Raw genomic sequence first — 20,412 nt, 5'->3', positions numbered from 1 at the left:
GAATAAGATTTGAATAAACAGGAGGTGGAGATCACATCCAAAGAGATAAGATGAAACTTCACTTTGCTTTTATTTAAAAATAATCTGCAAGGTAACTGAATAAACCCTGTATACAGTGTCACTGGGGTTTTAATCGTGTATCCCTAGACCAGAAATATGACTAAGATATTTGACTGCAGCACATGATGCACGATCAAAGGTGTGCATGTTTGTGTGCAGGGTCATTTAGATTATATATTCCCTTTAAAGAAGTCCAGCATCTGGGAATATTTTTAAAAAAGCAGGGTTTAAGCAGATATAGCAGACAAAGTATTTGCTGTCTTGCAAAATTATGTTAATGGCTTGTGCATGTGGATTAAACTTTTCATTGCTTTTTTAAAATATTTGACATCCTTTTTCATCCTTTTGCTGGTTTAAGAAAGCTGAAAGATACATTTATACTACTCTTCAGCACCATAATCCTTTTGGTGGATTACGAGTAACAATTTTAAAGAAGTATTACCTTCATGTGGTATCAGCAGCTTTTCAAATCAAGCCTTTAAATCCCTTATCATACATTTATATTAGGTGTTGCAGATATTTTTTTCTTGCTTTTCCACATCAGCATTTAATGACAGCTGATAGAACTTTTGCTAATACACAGTGAATCATCAAGGGTCACTATCTCTCACAGAGCAAAACCAAGGCTATAGTGAAAGCTAAACACAAACACAAACACATGGGAATGCCAATAACCTACCTCTCACACTCTGAAGTAGTATTGATGTAGTTCTCCGCCAGCATTTATACCATGCATACTTGCATACTAAAAATATGATTCTTCTCTCAGTTTCTTGAACCAATTTTCTCTGCTGAATTGACTGAATGGGACTGTAACATCAACTGAATAACAACCACCCCACATGTGGTTTAAAACAAATGCTCTTCTTGAGGGCCACTTGAGGCTGGCTCCAGGCTGCTTATTACTAGGTATCAGCATTTGTGCTATACTCCTCCCCAACCAACCTTACCAGCATTTGCTGATAATGTCACGATTCACTATTCCCCATGGAGCCGCTTTCACGGGGAATAGCGTGAATAAAGGACATGGACAAAAGGCATGTGACATCTTACTCAAGTGGTAACCTGTGAAACGCAAGATCACAGTAATTCGTTGTGAGCCATAAAGTGCTCCTAAATTATTTCTACATGTATGTACCTGTACACCCACAGCATTAGGGGAAGAGAAGAGAGGGAAGGAACTCAGAGTGCAAAAACAAAAAAAATACAGAAATGAGTTAAAATTTAAAGATAAAGTAGGTGAAGTTGAAAAAACATCTTGGAAGACCAAAATATTTCCTAGTGAGATTGGTGGTTTGTTAAATGTAGCATAAAATCATTATTATTATTATAATTATTATTACTGCACAATGCTCATTAGTGTACAGTGTAACTAACATATAACTTCTGGCAGATGTAGCTGATCCCACTGATTCATGCAAATCCGTGCCCCACATGCAACTTTACTATAAGGTTCAAAATGTGTCAATGCTTTTAATGCGCTAAAGTTTTAGCCAACAACAGGTAAGAGAATAACAGAACTAGAATTTTTCACTATATTAAGTGTATATCTGTAAATGAATTGCACATCATTACACCAGTAATGATGTTTTATTTCCCATCCAGTGACCCCAGTATAATCCTCTGGTCAGAAGAACTATACTAAATTGAGCACATCTGTGAGTGCAATGTTAAGCTGTGCAGAAAATACTGTATTTTCTTCTGAATGGAAAGGTGTCTACCTAATGTGACACATCCAACTTACTGAAAGACAAAATGACAAACAGTTTAGCTTTACATTACCGTGAAGAGAGTCTACACGTTTTGATTATATTGCCTTAAAAAATATGTGCCCACTCAGTGTGACAATAGGGTCACTGTAGAGAAGAACAATTCCTCTTTTTGCAGAGAGAAATTGCACATATCATCGTACAAATTTAAGAATGAATCAAAACTTGATAAAATGTTTGTATTTTAGAAAATATTAGTATATAACTTTTTCACAGGGTGTGAATCATCTCCTAAATCCCTCTGCAAATCATCTTGCAATCCCCTGGGAGGTACCATCCTGCGGTCTGCTCTAGATTAATACTCAGGCATTTCTTTGGAATTGATTATTTAACTTCTTTAGTATTACGTTTTATCTCCGTCCAGCAGAATGGCTTTGCGCTGTCATAGAGGGCTTTGCCAGTGAACTGAAATCCTCAGTGCAGGTGTGGAAAGCAGAGTGGTGAAGGGGCTCCTTCACTTCTGGACTCCGCTGATAACCTTAACATTTGACCACGTATTGTGTGCAGGCAGCTGGTTTTATGAAAGCTTGTGGCGATGCTTTCCTCCAAACAGATTTGCGTTTTTTTTGTTCTCGCACGACTTTGAGTTTTGAAAAGAAGAGCAAACTCTTGAAAGGGAAATAGATGGCACACAGCTTCAGTTGCTGCACAGACCTGATTAATGAGCATTTCTTATCAGCGATCTGCTTATTTTGTTGCTAGGACGGAGGAAGCTTCAGACAAATTGAACCGCTCGTTGTAAATGGTCAGTGAAGTGAATTTCTAAAGAGATACATTTTGCATACCTCCAAGGTGGGGGAGTTTGAAATTAATATTTTAAATACTCAGCAGTTTATATTTCTAAGATTCAAGTTATAACAACAGAGAGTTCTGGCACTCAGATGGCTTTATAATGAATTAGTCAAGCTTGGAAATGAAAACTTCCCCTGTCAGCTGGATGGCGGTCAAACCTGTTTGCACCGCTTCTATGTGAAGAAAAAGATGAAGTGCTTGCATGCTGATTTTGTAACTAGGTTACTGGTCACTCTTCCCCCCCTTCTTTCTTTCGCTTACTCACCCTCTCTCTCTCTTCTTCCATTTCCTCCTCAACTTCTCAGCCATGCGTTTGTTACTAATTGCTGGATGTCATGTTCATGAAGTGCTTTCATTTATTTTTTTAAGAAAGCTAGTTTTTGACCCAAATAATGTATTGGTAGAGTTTTTCTCTATTTTTTAAAAAAGAAACTAAATCTTGCCGTTACTGGATACAAACACAACCACTTGGCTACTTCTATACTACCAAGCAAGCCCCTCCGCCCACCCCAACTCCCTCTGTCACCAATTCCTATCTTCACACTGGAGCCATTTTCCAGAGCGATTTCAGGGGATAATAGCACTCACAAATCATCCGCTGGGCACTGGAGCCCATAAAACTGATGTGCCTTCACTTCAAAACAATGGAGGGGCCTTATGAAGGGCCTCATGATGTCATAACTTTAGTAAGTGACAGCCTGGACAGGTGTTTTTTGGCCCCAGAATGGGCAAAGTGCCAATGACAGCCCAGAAAGGAAAACTTAATCAGCTGCCATATTGAGAGATAGAAAACCTTTCACATAAGAAGCCATGAAAAATTCTCTGTCATGTTCTCCATACTAAACAAACTGACAGCTTTCACCTTAAAAACCAGCCCCCTAACTCAAGTGACTAATGCCTCACTGTATCTTTTTGTTTTTTTTAACTTAAAAACTGAAGACTAAACACAGATCTACACGAGAGCTTTGTACCAATAAGAGTTTCTTGGGTTTTGCTTGAAAGTAATAAATTATTCATATGGTCAGGTTAAAGGGCACTATAAATCTCTGGAGTTTTTTTTTTAAATGTAATTGAGTCAGTCAAATATCAGTGGAACTGACACCCTGATTTGAACACATATTGCAGATTAAATTCAAAGTGAATTAACTTTATTTTTCACAGGGAAAATCAGCGTTATCCGCATGACCCGTTGCCTCCTTTAATCAACATCCGCTGCACTTGTTGACATTCTTTGTAAAGGGTGTATGAGTTAAGCACACCCCGAGTGCGGAAAGATTCAAAAGTCACTTACATGCTAAAAAGAATTATGAATGACTGAGGAGCATGGCCTGATTGAAAATTGATCGAGTTAGCCGTGTTACACCTGGTCTCGTAGCATTTCACATCCTTCATGCACAGTGAGTTTGATGCATTTTTCAATAAGTAGCTCCGTGGCAGCACAACCTTTTCATACTTGTGTTTCTCTGTAGGGAAAAATTGTTGGGATGAAACCATGTTGCCTCCACAGATCCAAGCCATTACTTCAAAGAGACAGGGTGGGGATGATCTTTGCATGACGGATGCAGCTTTCCTAGCTGTGGGTGCTGCAGAACGAGCAGCGTCTCATATCTGGGTTTCAAGTTCCATTGCCCTGCAACTGCTACAAACAAAAAAACAAACTGAAAGTAACTCCTCTTTTTCCAAGATGGATACTTGGTGTTGTGATTATCATGTTCTGGTTTACCAGACCTAGTGTCATTTTGTGGGCAGACACTGGGTCTGGTAAACCAGAAAATGAGGACCAAAAATAAGCTAATTATCCCCATACCTATAAACTATTAGATTCCAGGGTGTTAAAATTGCCAATTTATAAATGCTCTGATTTGCTCTGACTGCACATCACTAAATGTTCTACTTGCATTTAAATTTACTATACTAGTGCTTATTAAACACATAAAAAATACAGTCTGAGTTTATAAAACAATAGGAAACGTACATATAATAATAATAATACATTATTATATAGTCACCAGCGAACTACAAAACTGCCATTTTTTTCATGATTGGATTCTAAATTTTACTCCACTGTTTAAAACAGGCTTTTAATTTACATATGCTGCCAAATGTGGGTGATTTGCATGCAAAAAGTCCATCAGTTTACAATGGGAGCATGTAATGCAGGTCAGTTTCTGTACAGTTTATGTGCCCTAAACACCTCACGTTCAGGGTATTAAACACAAGATGCCAAAGGTGAGCCCCGAGGAGCAGAGCTCAAATAAATCACTGCAGCCATTGCTAAATAATCTAATGGAAGCGTGCCTGCTTTTACAAAGCCGTATCAGGTGAGAGCATTTCTTTTTATCATTGTGCGCAATTTCCACTGCAGTTTTTCCCACAGAGTGAGAATTTACATGGGATTGTGCGTAGCACAGCAACCACCAAATTTCTCACCCCTAAATTCCTGACATTCAAGCAATCAGTAGTTGGGAGAAGTGCTTACCCACACCAAGTGTGACTTAATACACCCCCCCCCCCCCCCCCCCCCCCACACACACACACACACACACACACACACACAAATAAATGACACATTTTTTTTTTAAATTTATTTGTGAGAGAGGATCTTTTTTTCTTTGTCATTTGGGTACATTTGCAAGCTGCATGTAGAGTGCGCTTACAAACTGCTGTTGTGAAATAACAGTTTTCTCAGCAATGGCAATTTGTTTTCCTTACTTGCAAAGCTGTATTTATCTAACAAGTGTTACAGCTGCATTTTTTTCCCGTCACCCCTGAGTTAGTCTGACAAAACTGATCAATTCAGATTTTTACACAGGCAGTGTAGCGTTTTTTCTTTTCTTTTCTTTTATAACTAAAGTCCTGTTCCCTCTGTTTTAAGTGAATCTGCAGTGATTGTGTGCTGAGCTCTGATTCAACATCACATTACTGTGCCCATGTAGACACAAAACACTGAGGCTGCTCTGCTAATGTGCCACTAAATTAGAAAGTTTACATTCAAAATGTATCATTTCTTCACCACACTTGCTTAATCCACTTTAAGGTCACTCTGCTTGTTGCTTGTCGAGTTCTACAACCAAAATGAACATTCATTTCAGTGATGTTTGAGAAACCCCTGGTTTAAAAATACACCTTAGGATAAAATCCAAAAATCTGACTTTAACAGCAATACATATTATGCTTGGTTAAATATTATTGTATCTGGCAGCCAAACCCGGTTTAGTTTTACTTAAAAGCATCACAGTGGGGCTTTACATTAGGATGTCCCTGAGGACAAACATTTCAAATGGGCCTAATATAGTTTGAAGGTACTTAAATGGATTATACATCAGGCTACAGGAACATGGGTGGGCATAACAGACAGAGTATTGTTGGTGATGGAGGGAAGGCATGCATGGCTGCTCTGCAGGCTCCAGACAGAGTCTGACAGGAGAAACATGGGAATGGCAAACATAGGAAACTCCTTGTGCCTGCCTATGTACATCAGCCGGGGTCACTGGCACACCAATCCTCAGATGTAAATGCAGCTAAGCACAGAAGAAGACAGACAGATGCACACACCTTTCTACTAACAGAGCACATCGCTGCCTGTCAGACCGGATCGAGGGGGTCAAGGGAGGTCACAGTAGCAAAGCCAGAGCAGTCAGACAGCTCGTCAATGCTGTTGACAACCAGATGGATGAGCCAATACTTAAGGGAGCTTCAGTTCCACTTTCCCATTTATTAACACAATGTACTACTCCAGTTGGACATGCCCCAAAAAGCTACACGTTTTCAGCTATTTACTGCAAGTTAAAGTTATGTTAACAGCTCATTCAAATATCCCCTGGTGAGCAAATTTGAATTTCTATTTTCTCATATCCATAATCTGTTGGCAAAATATCTCATCTCCCAGTTCTCAGTCAAAGCCCCAAATCTATATGTGCTGTTTACTGAGCTTGGTTGGCTCAATCTGGCACATTCATTTGTCACCGCTGTGTGTCTTGGAGCAGAATCTGATCCCAGAGTCAACATTAACATGGCTTTTCTGGGGCAGCAGCTTCATTATTGAGTCCCGGCATGGTGAACCGCACCATTACTGCTCTGGAGATATAGAGGCCAAACACGGAGAGCAGAGGGGAGATGGAAAGACGAGAGAAGCCGGGATATAGGATAAGCAGAATGATAAAGTAGGGAGAGGGGAATGAGGGAGTGTGAGTGAAGGATGCTAGCGTGAGGATGGAAGGAGAAAAGAAGTGACCAAATAAATCACCAGCCAACAGGTAATTGGACGAGCTGCACTCCTCTGTTGCATCACTGCGAAAAGTGACACCACGATTTGAAATTAACTCCAAGGGATTTAGTTCCTTCTGGTATAATTCCAGGAATGGCTGCCATAATGAATCTTTTGGGGAGTAGGAATTATTATCCTAATTTAACTCATATTATGGCACAGCTCTCCAGTGAGTAGAGGCCCCTAACTGAGAGGTTGAAAACATTTGAAATTACCCCTGTATGACCACAACAGGACTGTCCTTGGAAGCTGAGCACTTTCAATGTTTGTCAGGTGAGCAGTTTTTATCACGTGCAAAGTGCGTCTTTGCAGTTGAGAATTAGAATATACAAAGTTAAGTGGTTTCAAGGACAAGAAGATTGAGTCAGACTCAGTATCAACATTTGCACTTCTGAACAGAAGTTGTTTAAGGGCATAATTATGCAGAACACGCACTCACATTCTCACAGAAGTGTAATTTAAAGATAGAATCGCTCTGATACAAGGTTTGGTGTTCACTTATCTACCAAAATAAATGTATTTCCCAATAAGGAGGTTTGTTTGAACACATAAAACAGTACTGCTGAGGTGCTGTGCTGAGACAGAATGTCAAGGTCACATCAGTTATCTATTATGTAGATGATAATAATCAAAGCATAAACGTGCATATCCACCTTTGATTGCAAGTGCTAAAAATGGGACATTACAAGAAGCATGAAAGCAGAGGGGATGACCCATCACAAGAATCCTCAGTAGTTCTCCCATTCTTGACGTCAATGTGCTTGCAATGTTAAATATCACCAAAGCAACCTATGTTTCTGTCGCGTTGATAACAATCAAGACACTTAGCCCTTTATTGTAACTCACTTATTTGACCTTTTATTCATACTGTACCTAATTCAATATTACCTAGATCTAATTTAAAACTGACTATATGTTAATAATTCTAATTAGGCACCTGGATAATGGTGCTTTCCTCAAATGAATGCTATGGCCATCTGTGCTTTTAGCAAAGTGGATGACCTTTCCTGTACTTCCCCCACCAATAAACCACTAATCTCATTAGGATTTTAGAAGACCGCAACAAGTCCTCAGTCCCCTAATGCAAAGTCAGACAGTCGGCACTAATCACCGGAGACATGTGTCGGCCCACAAAATAAAAAAAGTTAATATTACTTTGAAGACTGAAAGGCTGCCTTGCATAAAAAAAGACGTATGAAAAAAAGTTTAAAGTACTTCTGAGTATTGAGGCTCGCAGTTTTAAGAGTCATCTGGAAACTGGGAACGTTTTTGATCAAATAAAATCTGAACATCAAATGAGAAATGTGAAAGAACAGAAAAGAAAATGTTTTACAGGTACAGAGATAAAGAGACCCGGGACATTTCTTTGTAGATATTCATTATTCCCAGTCAAATAAAAACTTAAAACATATATTTTTCAGCTTATTAAAAACAATCAACTTTTACTGATGCAAGTTGGTTTTACAACTGAATTACTTGAAAGAAATTCTCTAAGACAATGAAAAACATGAAAGTTCCTGCATTAAAACTTTTCTATTAATGCATGCTTTATTGGATTTGGATACTCTGTGTATTTTGCCCTTATTTATAAAAATTAAAAAGTTAATATGTCCCAAACTGAAGTGGAGAAGGTTTTTACCTAAAACATTCCAAGCATTGAGTTTGAGCTTTTATTACAAAGCTTGATTTTATTCAATGAAAAAGCAAGAAGCAGACGCCACTGTTACTCGTGTCCCATCGTCTATGCTAACTGCTTTCAATTATTAGGTGACTGGGGAATGAGACCTCTCTTTTTAGCCATGTTGGAGAGTATCGATTGGACAAGGAAACTGTGTAAAATTGTAGAGAAGTGGGATGACCTTGTCTCTTGTATTTCTCCCCTGATCGACAGACAAAATAGAGACAGCTGCGGAGATGTACCTGCATAGCAATCCTCTCCTTCATTTTGTTCAGCTGTGCAGTGTGATTAACACAGTGAATGCATTAACACCATCTTTAACTTTTGTAAAATATATATGTACGTTAATTTGAATACGAAAAAAGAAACAAAGACTTAATTGACACGAGGTCTTTAGAGAGCCACAGAAATTTGTGGAGGTAAAGGACCCCAACTGATTCCCCACCTGCATTTCCAATAACATCTTCAAGCCCAAACATTTCCCAACTACCTAATATGGCCAAGCTAATAATGTTAGTGATGAATGATGACTCACAGATGATTGGACAAATTAAAGGATGAACCACTAATACAGGGTGAGTCATCCAAAAAACATGCTTTTAGAGACATCCAGTGGCTCAATTTTGCACTTCACTGCGGTTATGTAACAAACCACACCCATTGGTGAGTGGCAAGTTTATTGACATGACCTAATTCACTGCAGCCAATTAAGAAAAAAAAGCGCTAGAGGTCAAAACTATGAACACTTTTTAGAAAAAGGTAGGAATTTGCATAGTATAATATTATTAAAAATGCTAGCCAAACAATTAGCATGGATGACAACGAAGGATAACAACTTGGAAAATCCATTTCGTGTGACTCTAAGTTGTTTTATGATGAGGCATTTCTTTTTTCTTGCTATGACTGGTTTGTTTGTGAGAGGGCTGTCAAAAAGGGCCATCAGAGAGTGTGAACATAGGGGCGACGGGTGCCTCACACAGTGAATCTATCCTACAGTCTGTTTGTGTTCCTCTGACACAGCGTAGTCTCTGGACTCTGTCAGCAGTCCTGTTCCTGTCAAGTCAAATAACAGCATTTCAGATGGGCTTCTCACTCTGACATAGTGAGCCCACTGAATAGTATGCCAGAGAGGTTAAAAAGTGGTTGGAAAATGTTCTGAACTTCACCATACATCCACTGAAGAATGCAAACAAGAAACCCCCCAAAATTCCACAACACACAAGCACGCATGGGCTCGGAAAACCCAAGAAGTGCCCACTTTCCTCCTTGCTGGCATTTCTTCCAAATGTCAAATCGTTCACCTGGAACAAGTTACACAGACCTTCAGGGATCCTCTTTGAGAATGTCAAACTAAACCACGAATCTGTACAAAGCTTTGGATAAAGTACAACGTCCACTGACTTCTTATAGCCAAGCCTGAGGGGAAGTGAACCATCCAGGTCTCGGATGACACAGTCACACTGCACTTCATAAATGTACATATAATCTTAGCCTGTGCTTTGTCTTTTAAATAAACCAAGCATGTTTATCCTGTGGAAATATCACATGCCCTAATTTCCGTTTTTGTGTATATTGGAATAAAAGTGAAAGTGTCCATACTCCAGTTTCCCTGGAGGCACCTCAAAAACAGAAATCTTTTCTGAGAGGAAAAAAAAAGTCAACATCTGCCAAATGTCATCAAACTCTGTGGTATTTACTACCATTATCTGGGCTTCATCTCACGTTTTCGTTTAAAAAGACAGTGTTGACAGAGTCAATAAATTGAACCGACTGACCACATAAAAGGGAACTACAGTTTGCAAAGCCTCCGGGCATTAAAAGAAACACGGGAAGAACCAGGTTACACCTCAGGCAATAAACAAGTCTTCACTTGCCAAATCAGAGGAATAAAACAAGAGGTGACACCGGATGCAATAACATTAACAGACTACTTTTATGGCTGGACTTAATAATATTGACCTGGTAAACGATGCTGCCTTCTTGCTGTGCCAGCCACTACGCTAGCCTCTTTTCCAGTGTGGAGAGAAGAATGTTTACCTTTTGATTTGATCCACAGTATCCAGGGTCATGGCCATGTTCATCTGCTGTGTGTGTACACAGTATTGAGTCTTGTGTGAAGTCATCTGTCTCAGAGGCAGCTCTAATTCAGCTTTGATTTCACACATGGTCTTTTTCTCACAGGGAATTTGAAGACAGAATGTAATTGTTTCATACTCTTTCTGACAATTTGTAAACTGTCTGGAAACTAAATCTATTTTTTTTTCTATAGACACTGAATTGTAACACTTCAAATCCCTTAAGCTATTTCAACTAATGCTTTCTAAAATTAGTGATTTTCAAAGCTCTGAATGCAATATGTCTGGCTTTCGAAGTAAATTTTCTTTCATTGTAGACAGATATATTTAATTGTGAAATAAAATCTATGTGTGTATGTATGCTGTATGTGGTTTCTATTTTTGTTAGGGATTTAAAATGAACAGACCTGTTAGTTACATTCCTAAAAAAGCCCAGTTTATTGATAGAGTTTGTAGATCCAAAATGCAATAAGGAATATTCAAAGAGAAGACTGCTCATTGCTTTTTCTATCATAACTGATTGCAATTCAAAGCACCCCATTGGAGTGTTTTAGGTTTGTTGTTTTAATTACAATATGAGTTTAAAATGAGTTTAAATACCTACCTTAAAAAAATTTAATTTGATTCTAAAAAAGCAACTTTGTAGCAACAGTCACATTTTGAGTTTTTAGCTAAATTTTTAGTCGCAGTGTTGTTACAAAACATTCTCAAAACTCCAATAAGAAAATATATGATCATATTTTAGAATTGCAAACTGAAATGAAGCTTATAGCCGTGCATGCTAATGCTAGCTAGACATGCTTACAACATCAGTGTTCACAGGTATAACAACTGCTGTGTTGTTTTCCATTATAATAAGCCAATTAGCAAATTTTATCAAAACTATCACAACATCATGACGAACATCATTATGTCTTCTAACGGTTACCCAGACATGAATACCTATCCAATTTCATGGCAGTCTATCCACTAGCCATTGGGGTATCTCAACTTGCACCAAAGTGGTCAAGAAGCTAACAGATGGCATAATCTGTCTGTAGAGAATGGCAGGGAAGAAATGACTGTGATTCATTATTGACGTTGAGTACATGGCGTCTCCAACTGATGATCATTCCTGTTTATCAGCTTCAGGCAGGCCAGTAATTAGGACAGCAATCCCTCCAGGAAGACAGTTTGACTTTTATTGCCTATTCAAATAGAAATCAACCGCCAGCAGCTCATTGACTCGCACTTAGCATGAATTAATGCTCAGCTACTCCTAATGGATCACACATACTGTTGTGTAATCTGCTGTATAAATCTGCAAAACTCCCAATGGTATAATGAAGGTTATGTGCATCTGTATCTTCTGTTTGGTCAGTTTACGTCTTTCAAACACTAGCAGCGTCGCTCCTCTGCCTCATGTGCCTAAATGATTTTAACATGCATTTGTATCTGCTGCGAATTTTCCTTCCTATAACAACCAAAACCTTCAAAGGCAAAACAAAGAGCATTCTTAGACTGTAAGCTCAGCTTTCGTCCCATGAAATACCAAGCACTCCTCCTGTTGGCTAATTGCTTGTTAGTGTTCCTCGCCAACAAGAAGAAAAAGTCACACAGGGCTACTTCAAAAACATCTGCAGCAACACAGTGAGATATTAAGGCGCCCTGTCATGTTGGCGCCATTTACAAGAACTTGTGACACCAGCTGAAGCTGTTCCCCCTGCTGCTAAAGTTGCACTGCAAAAAGAAAAGAAAAAAGAGAAAGCAATCTAAATTCACTCCTACCTTCTTTCTTTGTTTTTGTCCACATCACAGAGCTCTCTTGGTAATGCCATTCTGTGAATAGGCCCTAATTGTGTGTAAAAGCATATGCTATAGGTCAGAGGGAAAGCTTGAGTCTACCTTTTTAGTCTAATGTGTCTTACAATCTCCAATCATAGAGGAATTTGGCCTGTGGGCAATTAGAATAACGCCTCCCTGCCAAGGTCAGATGCGAGCAGACAGGCATACCGAATCTCAATGTTTTATGGAGGAAATGACAATGGCTGAGCCAGATAATAAAGCTGGTTGGAATTATCTGGTACTGAGGCTCAGAGTAATTAAGAGCAAAGAATGGCTGCCTGGCATTATTGCTGGGTGAGTGGCAAGACTGGAGAACACCTGAGGCTTTTGGAAGTGCACCACATTCAAAGGAATCTCCAGAGGTTTAGAGGGTAGTACTTACAACTGCTGCTGTCGCATTTCAACTGCTGTTCAGGTTCTGTTATTCAGGAATGCAACACAGACCAATGCTGCCAGGGTAAAAGGATTAACATTATGAAGATGCACCACCGGGGGATTTTGCATCCAGTTTGATTTAAGATAAGATGTTGATAATGTTCATTTTTGAAAAAAGAGTAAGGACATTTTACAATGTTTGAAAAAAATCACATGCCAGTGTACTTTACTATTTAGTCCTCTAAAGTGTGGCCGTATCTTATTTCTATTTTCTGCCCAAAATTCAGTACTACCAATGGTGACCTGTTTTGGTCAAAAGTCCACCTGAAGAGTTTTTTGCTGTATATAGTATACAACAAAGTATATATTATCCAGTATATTTCATCAGGACAGTGATTTATTATTTCCATATGGCTCCAGTTAATGTGTCATGGTATAGCAGTTATAACATAGTAAAATACATAACAAAATAAATGGAGCTAAAAGTGTCACTGTCAACTAAATGAGATTTGACTAAAAGGCTCAGGACATGTTTAAAAATGCTACATTGTTATAGTCTTAAAAAAGAACATTTTCAGGTCTATTCAAGAATTCTGTCTGTGAATATGTTTAAATTAAGATCTATGATTAAAAATAGATACATAACAGTACTGAATGGGATAAAAAAAAATTATATTATAACTGAATTTTACTGAAATCTATCTTGAAATTGAACGTCTTTCACTTTTTTGGTTTTGCTACCCAAGAGTAAAAGCAGGCAGCTATTCTCATTTAAAAAAGTTGTGTACACAAACTTCAGTCGAAAAAGTTAAAAAAAAATGTCCAACAATAGAAGAGTAAAATAACGCTTTAAAAATGAAAATTAATGAATGAACTAAATTGTTTTCACATGCCATGTCCACGAACGTGTGCTTTACAATACAAGGGTCGGGCTCATAGTGGGTGAGGTATTCTAGACAGAAATGTCCATCCTTTCCTCTTACCAGCCACCAGCTAAAGCACTTCTAAGAGGGATACCGAGGTCTTCCCAAGTTAGCTGAGAGTCTTAAGCCCTTTCTTACGACAACAGATGTGTGCTGTGGCGTCCTGTACCAATTTGTCAGAGGGTTTCTCCACTCGTTAACAAAACCATGAGGTGCTTGAAGTTTTCCAGTCCAGGAAGCAACTCAACCTTTCACAGCTTAGCTCTGTGGCTTCGGGTTTGAAAATGCTAAAACAAAAGTGGATATAATACATTTTAGAAGGGAAAAAAAGTTCTGTTTTGAAAAAAAATATATATATATTTGAAGCTGAAGTTCAGAAAGTATGATAAAAATATGATGATGAGTCAGCTCAATTAAAAATGAAATGGCCATAAAAAGAAAATTCCCAGAGACTAGGCATTTAGCTGGTAAGTTGGATGCCAGCTACAGAGGATCTGTGAGATGTATTATTTAAAAATCTAAAAAGTATATCTGACATGTCAAGCCAATAAGAAACTTCAAATCAATTTTAGACTAAAAGAAAAACCATGCAACACCTTTGAAATACAATCCTAAAGTTTAATCCAGCTCTTTTGAGAAATCAGGTTGTAGACATTGCTGTTTGATCTTGATCAGGCCTTGAGCTGCAATTTCCTGAAGAACTAGATAAACCAAACCAGACAGCATTGCAATAGTAATGTAAAAAGAACTCTATGCAGTCCTACGAAAAACTTACTAAACCCAATGATTTAATAGATTGTAGAAAAACCTTTAGCAGCAATGCCTTTGTTTACTTTTAGCAGTCTCTCTGGAATTTTGTCCCAGTCTTTACAGTGTTGTTTCAGTTCATTGATGCTTGCGGGCATTCATTCTTGCACAGCTCTCTTTAGGTCCCACCACAGTATTTAAAAAAAGTTGAAGGCTGGATTTTGAATGAGCCATCACAGCACCTTGAATCTTTTCCTTTACAGTCATTCTTTTATAGATTTTCTGGTATGCTTGAGATCATCGTCCTGTTGCAAGACCCATTTTCAGCCAAGCTTTAGATGTGGGACAGAAGGCCTCACATTCAACTCTAGAATACTAATAATTTAATATACAGAGGTGATCATCATTGACTCAATGGCTGCAAGGTTTCCAGGTCCTGTGGCTAAAAAGCAAGCCAAAACCATTACCCCTCCACCACCATGCCCGGCAGTATGAGGTGTTTGTGCTGATGCACTGTCGGTTATGGATAAATATCTCCACTTTGGTCTCAACTGACGAAAGAAGTTTGTCCAAGAAGTCTTACACTTTTTTTCAGATCAAACTTTGCAAACCAAAACACCTGGTTGCCACTTCCCCTCTTGATTTCTATCGATGCAGTAAAGGTATACTTAGTTTTTTGTGCACTTAGACTGTACATGTAGATGTCTGGAAGAGTATGTGCTTAATAGTCCCTGTTATTACATCATCAAATGTTAATGTGTATGTGTGTAGCAATATTATGTATAAATAATTATCTGTCAAAATTAATTAAATGTTATAAAGTGTTAAAAAGTTTCTGGTTTGTCAGACACATTCTGAATCGCGACATAAGAGAACAGACTACATCATAGAGAACTGCTGAACTAATTTCGTAGCATAGATTTTATAAGCAATTACAGTGAGACTGGATCCATTTGAATGTTGATGAAATACGCTGACCAATTGCTGTAAGTAGTGCTTAGTCCATTGATTCCAAGTCTTTTGTTACAAATGCAATTACACTGGTTTGTTTCGTCTAACTCTCTCTGTCTGCTTGATAATGACCTTAAGGAGGAATCTCCCTCCTCTCATGCTGTCCAATCAATGCCACTTCGTGCAGTGGTTTAGAGCCACTTCATATTGCAAAGCTCTGCAGTCGCTCATCATCTGAGAAGCAGTCCAACAGTGTTCCACTGGCCGAATCAGCTTCAACGTATGAAAATCTGCACGCTCTGACTGTGGATATATGCATATTTAGGCTTATGAAACTACGTTTATATATGTATGAGTCAATGACATCCTCATCCTGTCACTCTTTTCATTCGCATAACCTCATATCCCTGCATATATATCTGTACTTATATACAACATGCTCACTGTTATGTAAAACCCCTTCATCTCTTTTTATCTCTTTCAGAAAAATTCCACAGATCAGTTGAGCCCATTCTTTTGCTTCTGCTCAATTGCTTCCTTCAACACCCAGCCGATGTTACACGGACTTTCCGGCTCATCCACATGGAGCAAAAATAACATTCTAATTGCATAAAAATAAAATAAATAAGTGTGTAATGACAACAAAAAGAAAGCGATTAGAGCAGGAGCTCAGTGCAAATAGAGGACCCTACTGCGGCTGAAAGCGTGATAATTAGACATTCCTTTCTGTGTGTGCCAGATACACAGATTCACTAATGTGCACTGTGCAGCCTCTCTACAACTGAGAAGCTTATGTCCATGCAAAGAGGCACCCCACTGGCTAAATTTAACTATTTACAAAAGCAACCTTGTCTGTAACACTGTTTCCAACACTGCCAAAAGCACAGATTTAGCAATATGTGTGCAATGTGCCTCCACTGAAGGTAGCAGCGTTGGCATGAGCCTCCTCCTTCAATCGCTTCGCTCTCCGTCCTTCGTGTGAATGTGACCGAGAAAGACTAATTCATTCCATTTCATTTGAGTGTACGTGCATGCATGTCTCACTGTTATGAAGCACCGTTTTGGTTAAAATCGTCATGATTTTAACGTGAAAGACATCAAACGAGAATGAGAGTTTTCATTAGCGTGTTTTGTACACATGAGGAATAAAGATCACTTTTAAACACAACAGCAAAGCAAAAGGTGCTGATTCCTAAATACCAGAAATACACTTAATCTATTAAATATTTGTCACTTTACTCTCATCTGCATCAACAACAAAGACACCAATACGCAATATTCATGCAGAACTGCAGGGTGATACATAAATCAATGCATGTCATCATTTACTACATCAGTCAAGCTCATGGACACCAGATTCTGACACTCTGTCATCTGCATATTTCATGGAATAGCAGTAGGGTTAAAGAAAAGAGTTTAAATTAAAGCAAGCTACACATCTGATCTTAGTAGACCTCAGCGAGCTTCATGAAATTATAAATAACTTTTTAAAAAAATCTAATAGATCAAAATGAATAACTCACAGTTCATGTAAACCTCACCTATCAGCATCATGGTATCAGACATGGTCTTAAGTGGAAATGGACTGCAACTAGTTGCTGAAAGTTACAACGAATACTTGCTTAGAGAAAAATTTTCACTGCTACATAACGGAAGGAACAAAGGGACACAATAAAAGCCTTGGGAACTTAAAAAGTGGTTGGAGTTGTGAAAAAGACGTGGGTAGCACAGTGAAACAGTCACAGTTTATACAGCTACAACAGTTAAGCTACACTTTACCAAGTGTACACAAATATCACCTTTTATAATGCTATTATGTAATAAATATGACTCCATCCAGGTTTGGATTTGATTTTCAGTGATTATTATCTTTTGCATTTGTGTTTTTAGAGGTCCTGTGAATCTGTTGAGTGATTTTTCTACACCTGGAATTTTTTTTTTGCCCTGTAAACTGCTTTTTCCCGATAAAAACATAATAAGTAGACAACAACCTTTATCTGCACATTCACATACAGCAATATTAAACATTTTCAGGAAAAAACAACAATCATGTTTTTGTCTCAAGCACAAACCTGTTGACATTTTTGATATTGGTTTCCTATTGACTTCATTATGTTTTAAGAGTTTTGCCAAATGAACACTATTCGTCAGACTGAAAACTGGGCTAGTTCCCCTGCAGTGCAATTCCAAAGAAGAAAACAGTGCGAAACGGATTCCACACCAAATGGAAATCCTTTTTTTTCTGGAAAGAAACTAAATCAAATGTCACATGAATTAATAATGATTTTACAAGAACAAAACCAGCACCGTGTTAACGTTCCGCGTCGATAGGAGGTACTAAGGCAACACCACTTCTTTTTGTTTACTCGTCAGCTCTTTAAACAAAGCCAGTTACAGTCAGGAATCAAAACGTAATCAAGGTCAAGCCACAGCAGTTAACTGTACAACACAATGCTAAAAATATCAGATATCAGCACAGATGTTGGTGAACTGCATCAGACTAAATATTTACAAAATAAGAAATGAATACGCACAAGCAAAATATACTTAGCCTTATTATAAAGTCCTTAAAATCAAGGTAAGAGGAACACAGAGAGACCATATGTTTCCTCTTCTCTCAGTCAGAATTAGCCGCCAGTCTTGGCGAAACCTGATTTTCTCCCCACTGTAACAACTGAGAACCCCCACCCTCCCACCTGCCCCAATTCCAAGAAAACCTCTTCTCCCTCTTCTCTGGCTGTAACTTTTCAGTGAAGTTAAATGACCCCAAACTACAACCTAACCTCCAATCATCACAGCGAACCACAGGGCTCGTCCAACTGCGATGATTAATCTAGCCGAACGATACAGTAGGAGTAGAGTGCGTTTTGTTGTTGTTGTTTGTTAGTTTTTGTTGGGTTTTTTTGGTCTCCTTTCCAGTCACACGACTGTGACTGCGGCTAATTTTGCTGTCGTGCAGATTAGAAAAATACAATGGATTTTGTAGCCAAACGCTGTTCGATATAAACGAATAAAAAAAAATCTAAATACTTGAAACAAAAAAGAACAGAAACTGGTTTACCTTTGAGCCCCCCGTTCGATTTAGTGGCAAAAGCCTCTCTATCTGTCGTTAAACATGACTGGAAGATCCAATCTAGAAGTAAAACATCTCAACTATAAGACCCGTGGTTATAAAATCCGACAGAAACCCGCAGTCTCAAATCTGTTCTGTTGCGTTGCGCTTTTACGCACCTCTGGTGCGGCTTCGACGCCAAATCGTCTCTTAATCTCATTGTAAAAGGTGGCGGTAGATCTCAGTGCAAATATGTGCTTTTTTTTTTATTGCGATGGCTGTTGAAAACACGGGGAATGTGAACATGTGGCGAAAAAGCTCGCTGAAATCAAGAATGGTTTTATCGAATTAATGAGACGAGAGAAAACCTCTTTTGGGCAATTATAGACTTTCACAGATCTGTATCTCTGGTGCCACATTAACGACTATACATAAGCTTTCAGCACGTTGGAATTGTCAAAAGGCGAGTTTTCTCACCATTTGGGAATTATTTGCGTCCTACTGCAGAAATTAGACCAGCAATTTTATCCAGACTTGAATGAAACGATGCGGAGCGCTTTTATCCAAGTCACATTTGAGTCCTTTAAGCACACATTATGATACGAGTAAGTCAATTGGCTCTTCCTTTTAGAAACGATCCAAAAACAGATTGTTGGAATTAGTAATGTCCGGAGAAATGAGGCTTTAACGTCTTGAATACTTGATAAAAAAAAATGCGCGCAATGGACGCGTGATCGTATAATACTGACAAAATTAACAAGGTATCGCGGTCCATGACTCTGAAATTGTTTCCGCTTCTGGGGTTGTCAAAAAAAGTATATCAGAACCACAAAGTTCCCCTTGCTCCATCTAAGATGCGCAAAGACACCGATGTTGGCACAGGGAGCTGTTGAAATGTCTTTGTGTTCATTGCGCATAGCTTCCAAAGCAGTAGATATTAGACGGGCTCTTTCTAGTTCGATTATAAGGTGTGAAAATATTTTTCAATAGTCACCGAGGATCGGGATGTTTTCTCTGAGCTGAATTACGTGAAACCAGAGTTATGTACTTTTGCCACTCCATGAAACCAAAACAGTGCTGAAACGTTTAAAATCAGAATAAACCCCACTCGGAGTAGCACCGTGACAATCGAGTTTCCACATATTGAATGTATATGCAGGTGTTGATGTGGCTGTGTGAGCAACCTGGCGGATATAGATAGATAGTCCCATACTAAAAAAGAAAAAGAAAAGAAAAAAAGTCCAAGGTTCAACTCCTGACCACAACTAGTTCCTCCTTTCGGACTGTCCTTGAGCAAGACAGCTTAATAAACCCCTTTTACTGAAACAACAAGCGCTTCTTGTCTGACAGCTTCAGATAAAATATCGAATCCTTTGGTTCCTCTCAGAAATCACAGACTATTGATCATAAAGGGGCCAATATTCAGTCAGCAGCTTACCTGCTTTTATGCTGTCACGCTGGTGGCTTCTTTTTGGTCCGCTTCATCGCATCGCTGTTGCATGTCTGAGGACATGCTTCTGAAGACGGGCTTTGGAGACAAAACGCGCCGCACAGGAGAAAGTGGAGAGAGGGTGGGGGTGCGTGAGCAAGACGGCGAGAGAAAGGGAGAGAGAGCCGTAAGAAGTAGGCTGGCTTCTCTTTGACGGTAACGACAGTCGTTATTTGCCTTTCAGATTCAGGGAAACCAGCCTGAGTTTAGTGCAGCAACACGTGATTTAAAACAGAAATCACCCGCAGCTTGAAAGAGTGCTGTTCGTCGGTACACTAATTAAACCCCATGCCAGGAGAATCAGACACTTGCCACAGATTTTCCGCGGTAAATCAGCTCATTTAGCCCGTTAGTATATTTTTAACGACATTGGATTTTTTCTTCAAATTATATTTTAATTGGCTGGGGTG

The 20,412-nt window shown here is 38.8% G+C and overlaps 1 protein-coding gene across 2 annotated transcripts in view; it reads right to left on the bottom strand.

Annotated features, from left to right (window-relative positions):
• chrm2a (cholinergic receptor, muscarinic 2a) overlaps window positions 1-20,115 on the bottom strand; it is an 85,368-nt gene extending 65,253 nt beyond the window's left edge. Inside the window, exon 1 of one of the 2 annotated variants that reach the window (XM_063500937.1) lies at window positions 19,952-20,115. The gene's annotated coding sequence lies outside the window, so the exon portion shown is untranslated. Of the gene's footprint in view, window positions 1-18,522; window positions 18,617-19,951 lie in introns of those variants that run through there. The other variant, XM_063500938.1, reaches the window with a different exon arrangement.
• Window positions 20,116-20,412: the final 297 nt, after the last annotated feature.

The sequence above is a fragment of the Pelmatolapia mariae genome, linkage group LG17 (genome assembly GCF_036321145.2).
Source record: "Pelmatolapia mariae isolate MD_Pm_ZW linkage group LG17, Pm_UMD_F_2, whole genome shotgun sequence".
In the NCBI taxonomy this organism is placed as follows: Eukaryota; Metazoa; Chordata; class Actinopteri; order Cichliformes; family Cichlidae; genus Pelmatolapia; species Pelmatolapia mariae.
Note: the sequence above shows the minus strand (reverse complement) of the source record. Positions and strands in the feature narration are given on the sequence as shown.